The sequence below is a fragment of the Anomaloglossus baeobatrachus genome, unplaced genomic scaffold (assembly GCF_048569485.1).
Source record: "Anomaloglossus baeobatrachus isolate aAnoBae1 unplaced genomic scaffold, aAnoBae1.hap1 Scaffold_617, whole genome shotgun sequence".
Lineage (NCBI taxonomy): Eukaryota > Metazoa > Chordata > Amphibia > Anura > Aromobatidae > Anomaloglossus > Anomaloglossus baeobatrachus.
This window is the reverse complement of record NW_027444983.1, coordinates 27,536-42,563: the sequence shown is the minus strand read 5'-3', so window position 1 is coordinate 42,563 and position 15,028 is coordinate 27,536.

Below are 15,028 nucleotides of genomic sequence, written 5' to 3'. Positions count from 1 at the left end.
GGCTGATCTGGTAGGCCTTCCCATTCTCCCATCCCGTGGGCTGGACTACATACGGGGTTTTTTCCCATTGATCATCCAGCTTGTGGGCCCTTCTTTTCCGCTTCAGCACTACATCCCCAGGTTGGAAGGAACCGGCAGGCGCCTTCTTGTTGAAGCACTGCTCCTGTTGTCCCCGACTCCGGCACAAGTTCTTTTCAACATACTCCTGGACCTGTCGGTACTGTGTCCTCCGCCGAGTGTCCCATTCAGCTGTCGACAGGAGTGCTTCTGAAGCTTCCAAGCCCATTTCCAGATCCACTGGTAGCCGGCCGGGACGAGCTCTCATCAGGTATGCTGGAGTGCATTTCGTAGAGCTGGAAGGGATGTTGTTGTACATATCGACCAGGTCAGGTAGATTCTCCAGCCACAGGTTCCGCTCTTCCAGTGGTAACGTCTTGAGGAGGCCCAGGACCAAGTGGTTCATCTTTTCACAAATGCCATTGGTTTGGGCGTGGTAAGGCGTGGTCCGGATTTTCTTGCAGCCGTACAACTGGCAGAATTCCTGGAATACCTCTGCTTCAAAGGCCGGACCCTGGTCGGTAAGCACCCTCTCCGGGTACCAATGCGGTCAACAGAAATAAGCCTGGAAAGCCTTAGCAGCGGTGCGGCCGGTTAAGTCCTTAACTGGGACAACCACCAGGAACCTCGAGTAGTGGTCTACGATGGTCAGAGCGTAGGTGTACCCACTTCGGCTGGGGGTGAGCTTTACATGGTCAAGGGCAACCAGCTCCAGCGGTTGGTGTGTAATGATCGGGTGTAGGGGTGCCTTCTGGCTGGCCTCGTCCTTCCTTCTCAATGCGCAAGGGCCACATTCTCGGCACCAGGCCTCCACAGATTCCCGCATTCCACTCCAATAGAACCGCTCTCTTAACAACATCTCTAGCTTCTTCCACCCGAAGTGCACTGCACCATCATGGTATGCTTGCAGGACGGTGGGCACGTTAGCCTGGGGAATCACCAGCTGGCGGATCTTCTCGTGAGTCTTTGGATTAATCAGCTCGCGATACAACTTCCCCTGGTGTAGGTATAGCCGGGTCCATTCTTGCCACAGACGTTGGGCTTCGGCAGGGGCAGCAGGGTCTATCCCAGCAGAACCCTGTTCCACTAGAGTCTTGACCAGGCGGACAGCAGGTGCCTGGTCCTGAGCTTCCTGCCAGTCCTGTCGGGGCAGCGGATCCAGGTTCACCCGTTGTTGGTAGACGTGCACCTTCTCAGTGAATGGCCGGTGAAATGCAGGCAACTCGATCTCTTCGAGGTCATCATCCTCTGGCCCCTCTTCCGACAGGTGGGGCATCCGGGAGAGTGCATTGGCATTGACGTTGGTACGGCCGGCCCGGTACTTGATGGTGAAATCGTAGTTGGCTAACCTGGTCACCCACCGCTGCTCCAACGCGCCCAGCTTGGCCGTATCTAGATGGGTCAGCAGGTTATTGTCTGTGTACGCGGTGAACTTGGCTGCTGCCAGGTAATGGCGGAACCGCTCGGTGATAGCCCACACCAGTGCCAAGAGCTCAAGCTTGAAGGAGATGTAGTTCTCAGGGTTCCTCTCAGTCGGTCGGAGTTTTCGGCTAGCATAAGCTATTACCTTTTCCCTTCTGTCTTGGACCTGGGATAGAACAGCCCCCAAGCCCACATTGCTGGCGTCGGTGTAGAGGATGAATGGGCGGCTGTAGTCAGGGTACGCTAGGATTTCCTCTCCGGTCAGGGCTGTTCTCAGCTGGCGGAAGGATTCCTCATGCTTTTCTTCCCACACCAATGGGGCTACTAGGGATCTACCACCCTTGGTCTGTCCTACGAGGAGGTCTTGCATGGGGGCAGCCATCTTTGTGTACCCCTTAATGAAGCGACGGTAATATCCCACCAGGCCCAGAAACTGCCTCACTTCCCTCACTGTGGTCGGTCTCGGCCAGTCTTGGATGGCGGTGATCTTCTCGGGGTTGGGGGCGACACCTTCCGCACCAACCACATGTCCTAGGTACTGCACTCTGGGTTTCAGCAGATGACACTTTGAGGGCTTCAACTTCATCCCATACTTGGCAAGGGACGCGAACACCTCGGCTAGGTGCTCCAGGTGGGCTTCATACGTCTGTGAGTACACAATCACATCATCCAAGTACAGCAAAACGGTCCCATAGGCAGTCTTCTCTCGGTCTTCCGGTGCCACGGCCACCTGCCAGTACCCGCTGGTGAGGTCAAGGGTGGAGAAGTAGTTAGCGGTTCTCAGCGAGGCCAGGGACTCTTTGATGCGGGGCAGAGGGTAAGCATCCTTATGCGTTATCTGGTTAATCTTCCGGTAATCCACACACATCCGCATGGTGCCATCCTTCTTCTTAACCAGCACCAACGGAGCGGCCCAGGGACTACAGCTGTCCCTAATAACCCCTGCCTCCTTCATGTTCCTCAACATGTCTTTGGCGCATTGGTAGTGGGCAGGGGGAATAGGCCTGTATCTCTCTTTAATAGGGGAGTGTGTACCGGTAGGGATGTGGTGTTGAACCCCTTTAATCTGCCCAAAATCTAGAGGGTGCTTGCTAAAAACCCGCTCATACTCCTGTACCACCCGGTATACCCCTTCCTTGTGGTGTATGGGGGTATCATCAGTGCCGACATGTAGCTCTCGATACCACTCGCCTAACTCCCCCAGGGATGAGTGGGAACCGGCAGCAGGCGGTGTGACCGGGGGAACGGCTTCATGGATCGTGTGGGGATCTAGAGTGAGCAATTTGGCAAGGGTAGCGTACCGGGTGGTGCATGAATGCACACATTGTCAGGTTTCCGGGTTTTCCAGTCCTCTTTTGAAAGAGCTTGCCCTCGGTTAACATGGAGTTTTATGTTCTGTTGCCCTACTTCCTGTCCAGCTGCTTAAAAGGCCGCCTCTAAGCCTAGTCCAGTGCCTGAGTATACTGCTTGCTGTGTGCTCCTGCTTTGCTGCTGCTGCTACTTGATTACCTTTGGATCCTCCTGAAAATCTACCGACCGACTCTGGACCACACCCGGTTTCTTCAAACTGTGCCCGGACTCCGTCTGCCGTCTTTGGTCAGCACGTCTGCCCGGTTTCTTCCGGTTCATAACCATTCTGGACTTTCATCCCGTACGGACACTTCTGGACTTTACCGCTTGCCCCTTGTGTCCCGGCTGCGGCGCATTTAGGCCTTCCGGGGTTGATTGCCGGACAGTCCCTGTATAGGGGTTCGCTCTGGTGGTCTCCCTGGGGGAGTCTGGTGCGTGGCCCCGGGAATCCCCTTCGCTCCGTTTCAGAAAGGTATTTTCATGTGTTTGTTATACTGTGTATTTCCGTTGTGTATCTACCATGGTTACATATCATAAACATCTTGTACCACAAACTCGTCTCTGGCTGTCATTGCCCTAACGCTATCGAAATCCTCAAAACATACAATAGTATTACATTATACTCAGGCCACAAGAGGATTTCACTGGGGCAATGACTGAGACACGAGGAGTAGATCAGCTCTTTTCTATGATTAACTCCTTGCAGCAGGAGATGGAGGTGGTGCAGACTAAACTTAGAGATATGGAGGCACAGCTGGGCCATGATCACCAGGTACTGGGTCCGGCTATACAGGACTTGCAAGTCAGAGTGGAGGCTCAGGAAGCCGGCCCCACTACGTCCGTATCAGCTGCTGGTATGCCTAGGTTACCCCCATTCCGTTTCAATGGTGACCGTAGTCAGTTTCGTGGATTTGTGAACCAATGTATACTGTTTTTTGATGTACATGCTGATTATTACCGTTCTGACCGGTCCAAAGTGTTATGTATAATTATGTTATTAACCTCACAAGCACTGGCTTGGGCTAATCCTATGATAGAGAACCGGGACATCCGTTTAAATCACCTAGATGATTTTCTGACCGCAATGGCGCAGATGTTTGATGATCCGAATCGCCGTGCTACCGCTGAATCGGCTCTCCTTTCCTTACGTCAGGGAAAGCGTTCTGTAGTTGAATATGCCACTGAGTTCAAGAGGTTAGTGGTAGACACCGACTGGGGAAACAATGCATTATTGTCTGTTTTCAGAAAGGGGTTGTCCGGTACCATCAAGGACGAGTTAGCTCGTTCTGAATCTCCAGGGGATTTTGAACTGTTTCTCCAGCACTGTGTGCGTATTGATACCCGCTTGACGGAACGTAGACAGGAAAAATGGGCAGCTGTAAACCGTGTAAACAACTTTGCATTTCCTTCCAGAGAACCCGCTCTCAGGACGCCACGGGAGGCCGAGGACGTTCCTATGCAAGTGGACTCTCTGCAAAAGCGAGAGACCAATGAACGTCGCGAACACCGGCTCCGTGAGCGTCTGTGTTTCTATTGCGGTCAATCAGACCATTTCTTGATCGACTGCCCGAAACGTCCGAATCGCCCAAATAAGGTATTGGCAGCCATGGCAGAGTGTGACAACACGGACGCAGAGTCCGATATCTCTGAGGCAAGTGGACACTTGGATGCGGTATTTCCCTTGACTGTAATGTCAACCTCACCGAAGGACTCGGAAGGGAAATATACCCATTGCTCGCTCCCCATTCAGATCCGGTGGGAGGGACAGCTAATACCTACCTCTGCAATGATAGATTCTGGGGCAGGGGGAAATTTCATGGACTCCTCTTTTGCCAGGAAACACGGTATCCGGACTCAGCAAAGAGCCTCACCGGTTACCATGGAGACGGTAGACGGATCTCCGTTAATCTCTGGACCAGTTGATCGGGAAACCGTACCGCTAGAGTGCGTCATGAAGCCAGGTCAGCAGGAGACCCTTGTTTTCATGCTAATTTCTTCTCCTCATTTTCCGATTATTTTAGGTATTCCGTGGCTACGGTCTACAAATCCGGTCATCGATTGGGAAACTAAGGAAATATCCTTCCCACCGCAGAGTATTCCGACCATTAGTCCAACTGTTCCGGTTCCAGTAACGCCGAATGCGGAGGGCACTGTACAGGTACCTGTTCTACCCCCGGTGTATAACGACTTTGCGGACATATGCGACAAAAGAAAAGCCGATCGGCTTCCCCCGCATAGACCGTATGATTGCCCCATAGACTTACTCCCAGGGGCGGAGATCCCGTTTGGTCATGTCTACCCGTTGGCGGCACCTGAGCTAGAAGCACTAAAAAACTACATTGATGAAAGTCTGGCGAAGGGATTTATTCGTCCGTCTACCTCACCAGCAGGGGCACCCATCTTTTTTGTGAAAAAGAAAGAGGGGACTCTAAGACCCTGTATTGACTACCGGGAACTGAATAAAATAACCATCCGGAACCGGTATCCGTTACCATTGATTCCTGAGCTATTGGAGAGGGTCCAACAGGCAAAAATATTCACCAAATTGGACCTCCGTGGGGCATACAATCTACTCCGCATACGTCCCGGAGACGAGTGGAAGACCGCGTTCCGATGTCGGTATGGACATTTTGAGTACCTAGTGATGCCTTTTGGACTTTGTAACGCTCCCGCGGCTTTCCAACATCTAGTTAACGATATTTTTAGGGATATCATGGACCAATTCATGGTGATTTATCTGGACGATATCCTAATCTTTTCTGATTCCCTACAGGAACACCAGGAGCACGTCAAGACCGTACTTACCCGGCTGAGGGAAAACCACCTGTACATCAAACTGGAGAAATGCGAATTCCATTGCTCACAGATACAATTCTTAGGTTATGTCATCTCTCCTCAGGGACTGAACATGGAGTCTGGCAAAATACAAGCGATTCTAGACTGGCCGGAACCGGGAAACATCAAAGAGGTACAACGCTTTGTCGGTTTTGCCAACTTTTACCGACGTTTTATCCGTAATTTTTCAGAAATCGTTCGTCCCATCACTCTGTTAACCAAGAAAGGACAGAAGTTTGTGTGGTCCGCCCAGGCCCAGGAAGCCTTCCATCGTCTCAAGGTCTGTTTTACCTCAGCGCCTATATTGGTACATCCGAATCCCGCACTTCCCTTTATCGTGGAAGTTGACGCTTCCGACTACGCATTAGGGGCCATCCTTTCTCAAAGGACTGGGGACAAGAGTCTCTTACATCCGTGTGCTTTCTTTTCCCGCCGGTTGTCCCCTGCAGAAAGGAACTATGACATTGCGGACAAAGAATTGTTAGCGATTATTTCCGCCTTCAAGGAATGGAGACACCACTTACAGGGAGCCGCGCAGCAAGTGATAGTACTCACAGATCATCGTAATCTGGAGTTTCTTAAGTCTGCCAGGTGCCTGTCTCCACGGCAAGCCCGTTGGAGCCTATTCCTTAACCAGTTCAATTTTGTCGTTACATACCGTCCAGGTTCACGTAATGGGAAAGCCGATGCCTTGTCCCGAATCCACGCCGTGGACTCCGTGCCTGGAACCCCGTCTCAGACCGTGTTATCGGATGCCAATTTCGTTGGAGTAATCCAGGACCAGGACTTGTGGAAGGACATCAAGCTGGCCTATGATGGTGACGTATTTCTTGCTGCCCCCCCGAATGATGTAACTCTTGTTCTTCGGAATGGTGTGTGGTTGAGAGAGCGACGCATTTATGTCCCGGAGGCCGTAAGACTTCGGGTTCTCAAGTTGGTCCATGACTCCGTGTTGGCTGGTCATAGGGGGGTACAGAAGACGCAGGAATTTCTGAACCGTTTCTTCTGGTGGCCTACCTGTTTAAAGGACGTAAAGGACTATGTCCACTCATGTGTGGTTTGTGCCCGGTGCAAGGTCCCTCGTGTGGCTCCTACAGGACTCCTCCAACCGTTACCCGTGCCATCTCGCCCTTGGGGGTCTATCTCAATGGATTTTATTGTGGAGTTGCCCGTCTCAGACGGTCACAATACCATTTTAGTGGTGGTGGATCGGTTGACTAAAGCTGCTCACTTTATTCCGTGTGCCGGTCTTCCCTCAGCCGCAGAGACAGTGGATTTGGTTATCCAGAACGTATTCCGATTGCATGGGGTACCAGACGAGATCATCTCTGACCGGGGCGTGCAGTTCACGTCTAGGTTCTGGAAGGGGTTTTGTACGGCACTCCAGATTGATGTCTGTTTGTCTTCTGCATACCATCCTCAGACAAATGGGCAAACCGAACGGACCAATCAAACCCTGGAACAATACCTTCGATGTTATGTCAGCCATCTGCAGGACGATTGGTTGAAGATGCTTCCGTTGGCGGAGTTCTCGTATAACAACACTCAGAGCAGCTCCACTAAGGTAACGCCCTTTTTTGCTAACTTGGGTTACCATCCGACTATTTTGCCTAGGTCACCGGTTGCGGTCTCAGTGCCTGCGGTGGAGGACAGATTGACAGAGCTTCGACAAAATCTGGAGGTTCTAAAGGACAGTGTGGCTACGGCCCAGGAGCGTTACAAGAGGTCGGCAGACACTCACCGGAAACCGGCACCCATGTATAAGGTAGGGGACTCTGTATGGTTGTCCACCAAGAACCTGAGATTGGGTGTCCCTTCGCAGAAGCTGGGACAAAAATTCATCGGTCCATTTAAGATCACCGGGATCGTGAGCCCTGTGGCCTGTCGGCTGCGGTTACCGCACCATCTCAAGGTACACCCGGTCTTTCATGTTTCTCTCCTCAAATCCGTCTCTCCCAATACGTTTCATGGTCGTGTCGTGCCTCCTCCTCCGCCTGTGATGGTCGACGGCGAGGAGCAGTTCGTGGTTGAGGACATTATTGACTCCCGGCTCCATCGTCGTCGGCTTCAGTATCTGGTACGTTGGCAGGGGTACGCCCCCGAGGACGATTCCTGGGAACCGGTGGGTAACATTCGAGCTCCCCGGAAGATCGCTCAGTTTCATCGACGGTACCCGGACAAGCCAGGCCCTGACCCGTCCTGAGGCCGTTTCTGGGGGGGGGAGTAATGTCAGGTTTCCGGGTTTTCCAGTTCTCTTTTTTGCATGAGCTTGCCCTCGGTTAACATGGAGTTTTATGTTCTGTTGCCCTACTTCCTGTCCAGCTGCTTAAAAGGCCGCCTCTAAGCCTAGTCCAGTGCCTGAGTATACGGCTTGCTGTGTGCTCCTGCTTTGCTGCTGCTGCTACTTCTTGATTACCTTTGGATCCTCCTGAAAGTCTACCGACCGACTCTGGACCATACCCGGTTTCTTCAAGCTGTGCCCGGACTCCGTCTGCCGTCTTTGGTCAGCACGTCTGCCCGGTTTCTTCCGGCTCATAACCATTCTGGACTTTCATCCCGTACGGACACTTCTGGACTTTACCACTTGCCCCTTGTGTCCCGGCTGCGGCGCATTTAGGCCTTCCGGGGTTGATTGCCGGACAGTCCCTGTATAGGGGTTCGCTCTGGTGGTCTCCCTGGGGGAGTCCGGTGCGTGGCCCCGGGAATCCCCTTCGCTCCGTTTCAGAAAGGTATTTTCATGTGTTTTGTGTATTTCCGCTGTGTATCTACCGTGGTTACATATTATAAACATCTTGTACCACAAACTCGTCTCTGGTTGTCATTGCCCTAACGCTATCGAAATCCTCAAAACATACAATAGTATTACACACATATTGGTTTTATAATCTTATTGTATTACTTTATATTCTTATTTCACTTGTGCATATCTCCACCATAATCCTGGCTAAGAAATATAGCTTTTTTTGGGGTACACAGGTAGTAAGGTCTTCTTTCTATTTCTTTAGGGGTGATATAGCCTGGTGGAACTCTAGACCTCTAACATTATATATGCACCCTTTTTCTTTATGGTTCTTGGACACCTTATAACATTCTTCCATACATATATATCTTTCTCATAAATTATAAATAATTAGGCATTTTTATATATCTTATTTACATTTTCATAAATAACTTTTTACAAAGCATGGGGGACATTCTCACATACATATAATTTTCATGTACGCATTCTGAAAATTTACGCATAAACCGTACACACTCCTTTTTGTAACAATTTCTATAACTCATTCGCTGAACTCTCATCCCGGATATTCATTCTTACACCGAATTTCCTGTTATAACACAACATTCATGATTTTTATTCAATTTATTTTTATTTTTTAGGTTTATTAGTAGTGATGAGCGAGTACTAAAAAACTCGGGTGCTCGAAGCTCGGGCCGAGCCTCCCAAGATACTCGTGTACTCGGCCCGAGCACCGAGCCCAATGTTATCCTATGGGAGACCCGAGTATTTTTGTGAAATGACCACCGGCAGCATGTAGAAACCCTAAAAATGGCACAAAAGTCTCCGAAGAGTGCTCAAATGACATGGCAACAGCATGGGGAAGACCCCTTAAAGCATTTATCACTCAAAAGTCACAGCTGTGAATAATTTTGTCCGCGTTTTACGCCATTTTTACGGACTCACCAGAAAACCTTCCAAAATGACACCAAAATGATTTTTCATAGCGGAAATGTTAAGGGCACATACCCAATAGTGAGATAGAGCTAATGTATGTTACTTTTTGAGATCAATACATGAAAGATTTTACGTAAAACATTGTGTGGCACTCCGATGTCCCTGAGAAGAGACGTACATAAAGGCCTCTGAGTCTAATGTGCCCATTTTGAGGAACTGAGTCTTTGTAGTATTTTCCTTTGCCAGGGCAGTCCAAAATTGTGAGGTTCACCAATGCCCCTGCATACAGACGTGCATGATGGCCTGTAAACCTGAAGTGCCCATTGTAAGGAAGTGGGTCTATTGTAGTATAGCCCTTAGGCAGGGCAGCCAAAAATTGGGAGGCTCCACGTTGTCCCTGGATAGAGACGTGCATGAGGGCCTCAAAACATTAAGTGTCCAGTGTCAGGAAGTGGGTGTATTATAGTATAGCCCTTAGGCAGGGCAGCCAAAAATTGGGAGGCTCCACGTTGTCCCTGGATAGAGACATGCATGAGGGCCTCAAAACATTAAGTGTCCATTGTCAGGAAGTGGGTGTATTATAGTATAGCCCTTAGGCAGGGCAGCCAAAAATTGGGAGGCTCCACGTTGTCCCTGGATAGAGACGTGCATGAAGGCCTGTAAACCTGAAGTGCCCATTGGAAGGAAGTGGGTCTTTTGTAGTATAGCCCTTTGGCAGGGCAGCCAAAAATTGGGAGGCTCCACGTTGTCCCTGGATAGAGACGTGCATGAGGGCCTCAAAACATTAAGTGTCCATTGTCAGGAAGTGGGTGTATTATAGTATAGCCCTTTGGCAGGGCAGCCAAAAATTGGGAGGCTCCACGTTGTCCCTGGATAGAGACGTGCATGAGGGCCTCAAAACATTAAGTGTCCATTGTCAGGAAGTGGGTGTATTATAGTATAGCCCTTAGGCAGGGCAATAAAAAAGGAATCTGAACACATTCGCGCAAAAATGAAATGACCACAATTTTCTCCAAAACTATAACAGATGCAAACTGTGGTGGAGATGAGATTTGATAAAGTAAGTGGAAATCCAGTAAAAGTTTCATTTGGCTACTTTGCACTCTCGAGATAATCGTCACCATGTGTCTGTGGTTAGGTGGACTTTGGGTGAAACAGCGTTGTTCAGGGCACGTGTGATGTTTTGTGACACGTGGTTATGCAACGCGGGGACGGCACACCGGGAGAAATAGTGGCGGCTGGGGACCGAGTAACGTGGGACAGCTGCCGCCATCAGGTCGCGGAATGCTTCTGTCTCCACCAGCCTAAAAGGCAACATTTCCAGCGCAAGCAGTCGCGAAATGTTAGCATTTAGAACTGTGGCATGTGGGGTGTTGGCAGTGTATTTGCGCCTGCGTTCAAAGGTTTGCTGAATGGATAACTGAACGCTGCGCTGGGACAAGGACGTGCTTGATGATGGTGTTATTTCTGAGTAGGCAACTGCAGGTGCAGGACCGGAGGAGGCTTGTTCGCAGGCAGCATGGACAGGGGATTGGCTCGCATGCACAACCAGCGAAGACGTAGCAGTGACATTAGCAAGCACTGCTCCTCGACTCTGTTGTACTTCCCACAAAGTCGGGTGCTTGGCTGACATGTGCCTGATCATGCTGGTGGTGGTCAGGCTGCTAGTTTTGGTACCCCTGCTGATGCTGGCACGGCAGGTGTTGCAAATGGCCTTTTTAGAATCATCTGGATCCAACTTAAAAAACTGCCAGACTCGGGAAGACCTAACATTTGTACAGGCACCTTGTGTCGTGTTGTTGTTCCGGGGAACGGTTGCCTGACTTCTGCCTGGAGCCACCACCCTGCTTCTTACTGCCTGTTGGGATGCTACGCCTCCCTCCCCCTGTGCACTGCTGTCCTCGCTCTGCATATCCTCCTGCCAGGTTGGGTCAGTTACTGGATCATCCACCACGTCGTCTTCCTCTTCCGCACCCTGCTCCTCCTCCTGACTTCCTGACAATTGTGTCTCATCATCGTCCACCCCTTGTTGAGACACGTTGCCAACTTCGTGAGAACGTGGCTGCTCAAATATTTGGCCATCTGTACATACGATCTCCTCATGACCCACTTCAACATGAGCTGGCGAGAGGCCAGAATGTGCGAATGGAAACGTGAACAGCTCTTCCGAGTGTCCAAGTGTGGGATCATTAATGTCCGAGGACGTGTACTCAGCCTTGTGGTAGGAAGGAGGATCAGGTTCTGAAATGTGCGGTGCAGTATCACGGCTACTGACACTTGACCGTGTGGAAGACAGAGTGTTTGTGGTGGTGCCAATCTGACTGGAAGCATTATCCGCTATCCAACTAACAACCTGTTGACACTGGTCTTGGTTCAAGAGCGGTGTACTGCTGCGGTCCCCAAGAATTTGGGACAGGACGTGCGAGCGACTAGATGTGGCCCTTTGTTGTGGCAAAATTAGAGCTTGCCCACGACCTCGGCCTCTGCCTGCACCACCATCACGTCCACTTCCTTGTTCCTTGCCAACGCCCTTGCGCATTTTGCAATGCTGTGCTGACGTGTATTCACTAGACTTGGGCGTTATATCAAAGTTTGTGCAAATTGTGCACCTGTACGCTGCCACCGACAGGCACACACGTGCGGTTTTTAAATGCAAGCACAGACGCACTAAGAACCTAACAGGTTTTAGGAGCAAAAATTAATGATGAGAACTCTGACACTATCAGCCACTGCTGACTGACGTGTATTATACACTACACTTGTGCGTTATATAATAGTTTGGTAAAAACGCACACAAGTGCACCTGTACGCTGCCACCGACAGGCACACACGTGCGGTTTTTAAATGCAAGCACGGACGCACTAAGAACCTAACAGGTTTTAGGAGCAAAAATTAATGACGAGAACTCTGACACTATCAGCCACTGCTGACTGACGTGTATTATACACTACACTTGTGCGTTATATAATAGTTTGGTAAAAACGCACACAAGTGCACCTGTACGCTGCCACCGACAGGCACACACGTGCGGTTTTTAAATGCAAGCACGGACGCACTAAGAACCTAACACAGGTTTTAGGAGCAAAAATTAATGACGAGAACTCTGACACTATCAGCCACTGCTGACTGACGTGTATTATACACTACACTTGTGCGTTATATAATAGTTTGGTAAAAACGCACACAAGTGCACCTGTACGCTGCCACCGACAGGCACACACGTGCGGTTTTTAAATGCAAGCACGGACGCACTAAGAACCTAACACAGGTTTTAGGAGCAAAAATTAATGACGAGAACTCTGACACTATCAGCCACTGCTGACTGACGTGTATTATACACTACACTTGTGCGTTATATAATAGTTTGGTAAAAACGCACACAAGTGCACCTGTACGCTGCCACCGACAGGCACACACGTGCGGTTTTTAAATGCAAGCACGGACGCACTAAGAACCTAACACAGGTTTTAGGAGCAAAAATTAATGACGAGAACTCTGACACTATCAGCCACTGCTGACTGACGTGTATTATACACTACACTTGTGCGTTATATAATAGTTTGGTAAAAACGCACACAAGTGCACCTGTACGCTGCCACCGACAGGCACACACGTGCGGTTTTTAAATGCAAGCACGGACGCACTAAGAACCTAACAGGTTTTAGGAGCGACAATTGCTGAGAAGTCTGACACTATCAGGACTGTTTTAGACTGTGTACACCAGCCCCAGATATGATGAAGGCTGGTATACGGTCACCACTAGGAATGGCTATATACCCTGCCTGCCTGCCTGCCTGCCTGTATACTGCTACAATAGTCCTGACAAGGACTCTTTTGGTCACTAGCCTGTATTCCAACCTGGCTATACCCTGCCTGTATACAGCAACAATAGTCCTGAGAAGGACTCTGCTACTGTACTCCGACCTGGCTATACCCTGCCTGCCTGTATACAACTAGAATAGTCCTGAGAAGGACTTTTGGTCACACTGTTTGCAGCCCTGCTACGGAAATAGCTATAAAGGGCCGCAAACCTTTCCCTGAAGCAGCGACCCTCTCCCTGCACTGACTGTCTGGATAGCTGTGAGCAGAGCACAGCGCGCCCGCCGGTATAAAGGCTCGGTCACGCTGTGCAGGCCGGCCAATCACTGCAATTCCACAACTAACAGGGCTGTGGCATTGCAGTGGTCTGCCAGCCAATCCCTGCATGAGGGCTGGCTCTCAAAAGAGCGCCAACATGCAGGGATGAAGACCACGAGTACAGCACGAGTATCGCGAGATTACTCGGTCCCCGTCGAGTAGACCGAGTACAGTGATACTCGTGCGAGTACCGAGTAGTAACAAGCATGCTCGCTCATCACTATTTATTAGTAAAATGGCTTACACTCCCCTTTTTTCCACTTTTTTCTTCACTACTTTTATAAAGAAATTTTTCCTTTCTTTATTCTTAATGCAATTTTATATAGCAACACCACCATTTTTTGCCACGAACATAATTTTTCTTGTCCGTCATCCCGTTCACCCTTACAGGGTTGTGGACAGATGCACTTGTCACTACACTTCTAAGACTCAATACAGGGTCTGGAGCTCAATGCTCCCTTTTTGGTTTTTTTTTCTTCTTTTTTTTCTTTTTTTCATTTTGTCCTTCTTCTTCTTCTTTTTCTGATTTTTGTCTCAAAAAGCTGATGAAATTTGAAACACTATACCCCAGTGATTTTATAAATGTTTCTCAATATATCACTTGAGAACTTTTATGGCCGGTATTGTAACAGTTGACCATCCCGGCAGTATTTGAAATACAGCAGTCAGTCCTCTGACGTAGCTCCATATGTGTATATATAGAGGTTCTTCCTCCTTTGATTGCATACTGTTCTTTTTTTGCCCTGATGAAGGAGACAGTGATCTCTGAAACACATTGACCGGAAAAAAGAATAAAGAGATGAAATAATTAACATCAGTTTCCTTTGGTGACAGCGCGGCACGCACCCGATTTTCCTCCTATACGTTATTGCTCTTCTACTAGGGGCTGCGGCTGTCGCCATTTGTAACGTGCATTTAGGGGTTGTGACTGGCACAACCTTAATAGGTGAGTGCAACTACTATTAATTATTTGTTACCTTACCAGGTAAGACCCTAATTTGTGCGTCTGCTCCAGAGTTATTTCCCTGATTATTAATATCTGACAGGCAGTGATTGATCCTGCATTCTCACCTTCCTCTCTGTTGCACATTCTTATTGTTCCTATATGCTCTCTATTTCCATCAGACTTTTTTTGTCCTTCGGTGGGGCTCTAACATATGTGCACCATTTATTATTTATTTTTATGGATTCCTTTCTTTTTTCATGCTAGCGTTCATTATGCAGTAGTCATTCATGATATATCTTATATTTGTGAATCCATTAGGGCTCTATATGTCTGGTGCATCACATTGGGTCTTTTCAGTGCACAATAGGCACCTTTTTCTGTTATGCTCTGCTGCCACCTTATGGACATCCTATCAGTGATGCCAGAAAAAAATGGACATGTCTCCGTGCAGCAATCACGGACACGCGGGTACGCCGCACGGAGACACGTGCAGTGAAAAATCACTGATGTGTGAGCAGACCCATTCATTATAATGGATCTGCGTATCTCAGTGATTCTGTTATGTTTAAAAAAAAGCACAAACGTACCAGAATCACTGACGTGTG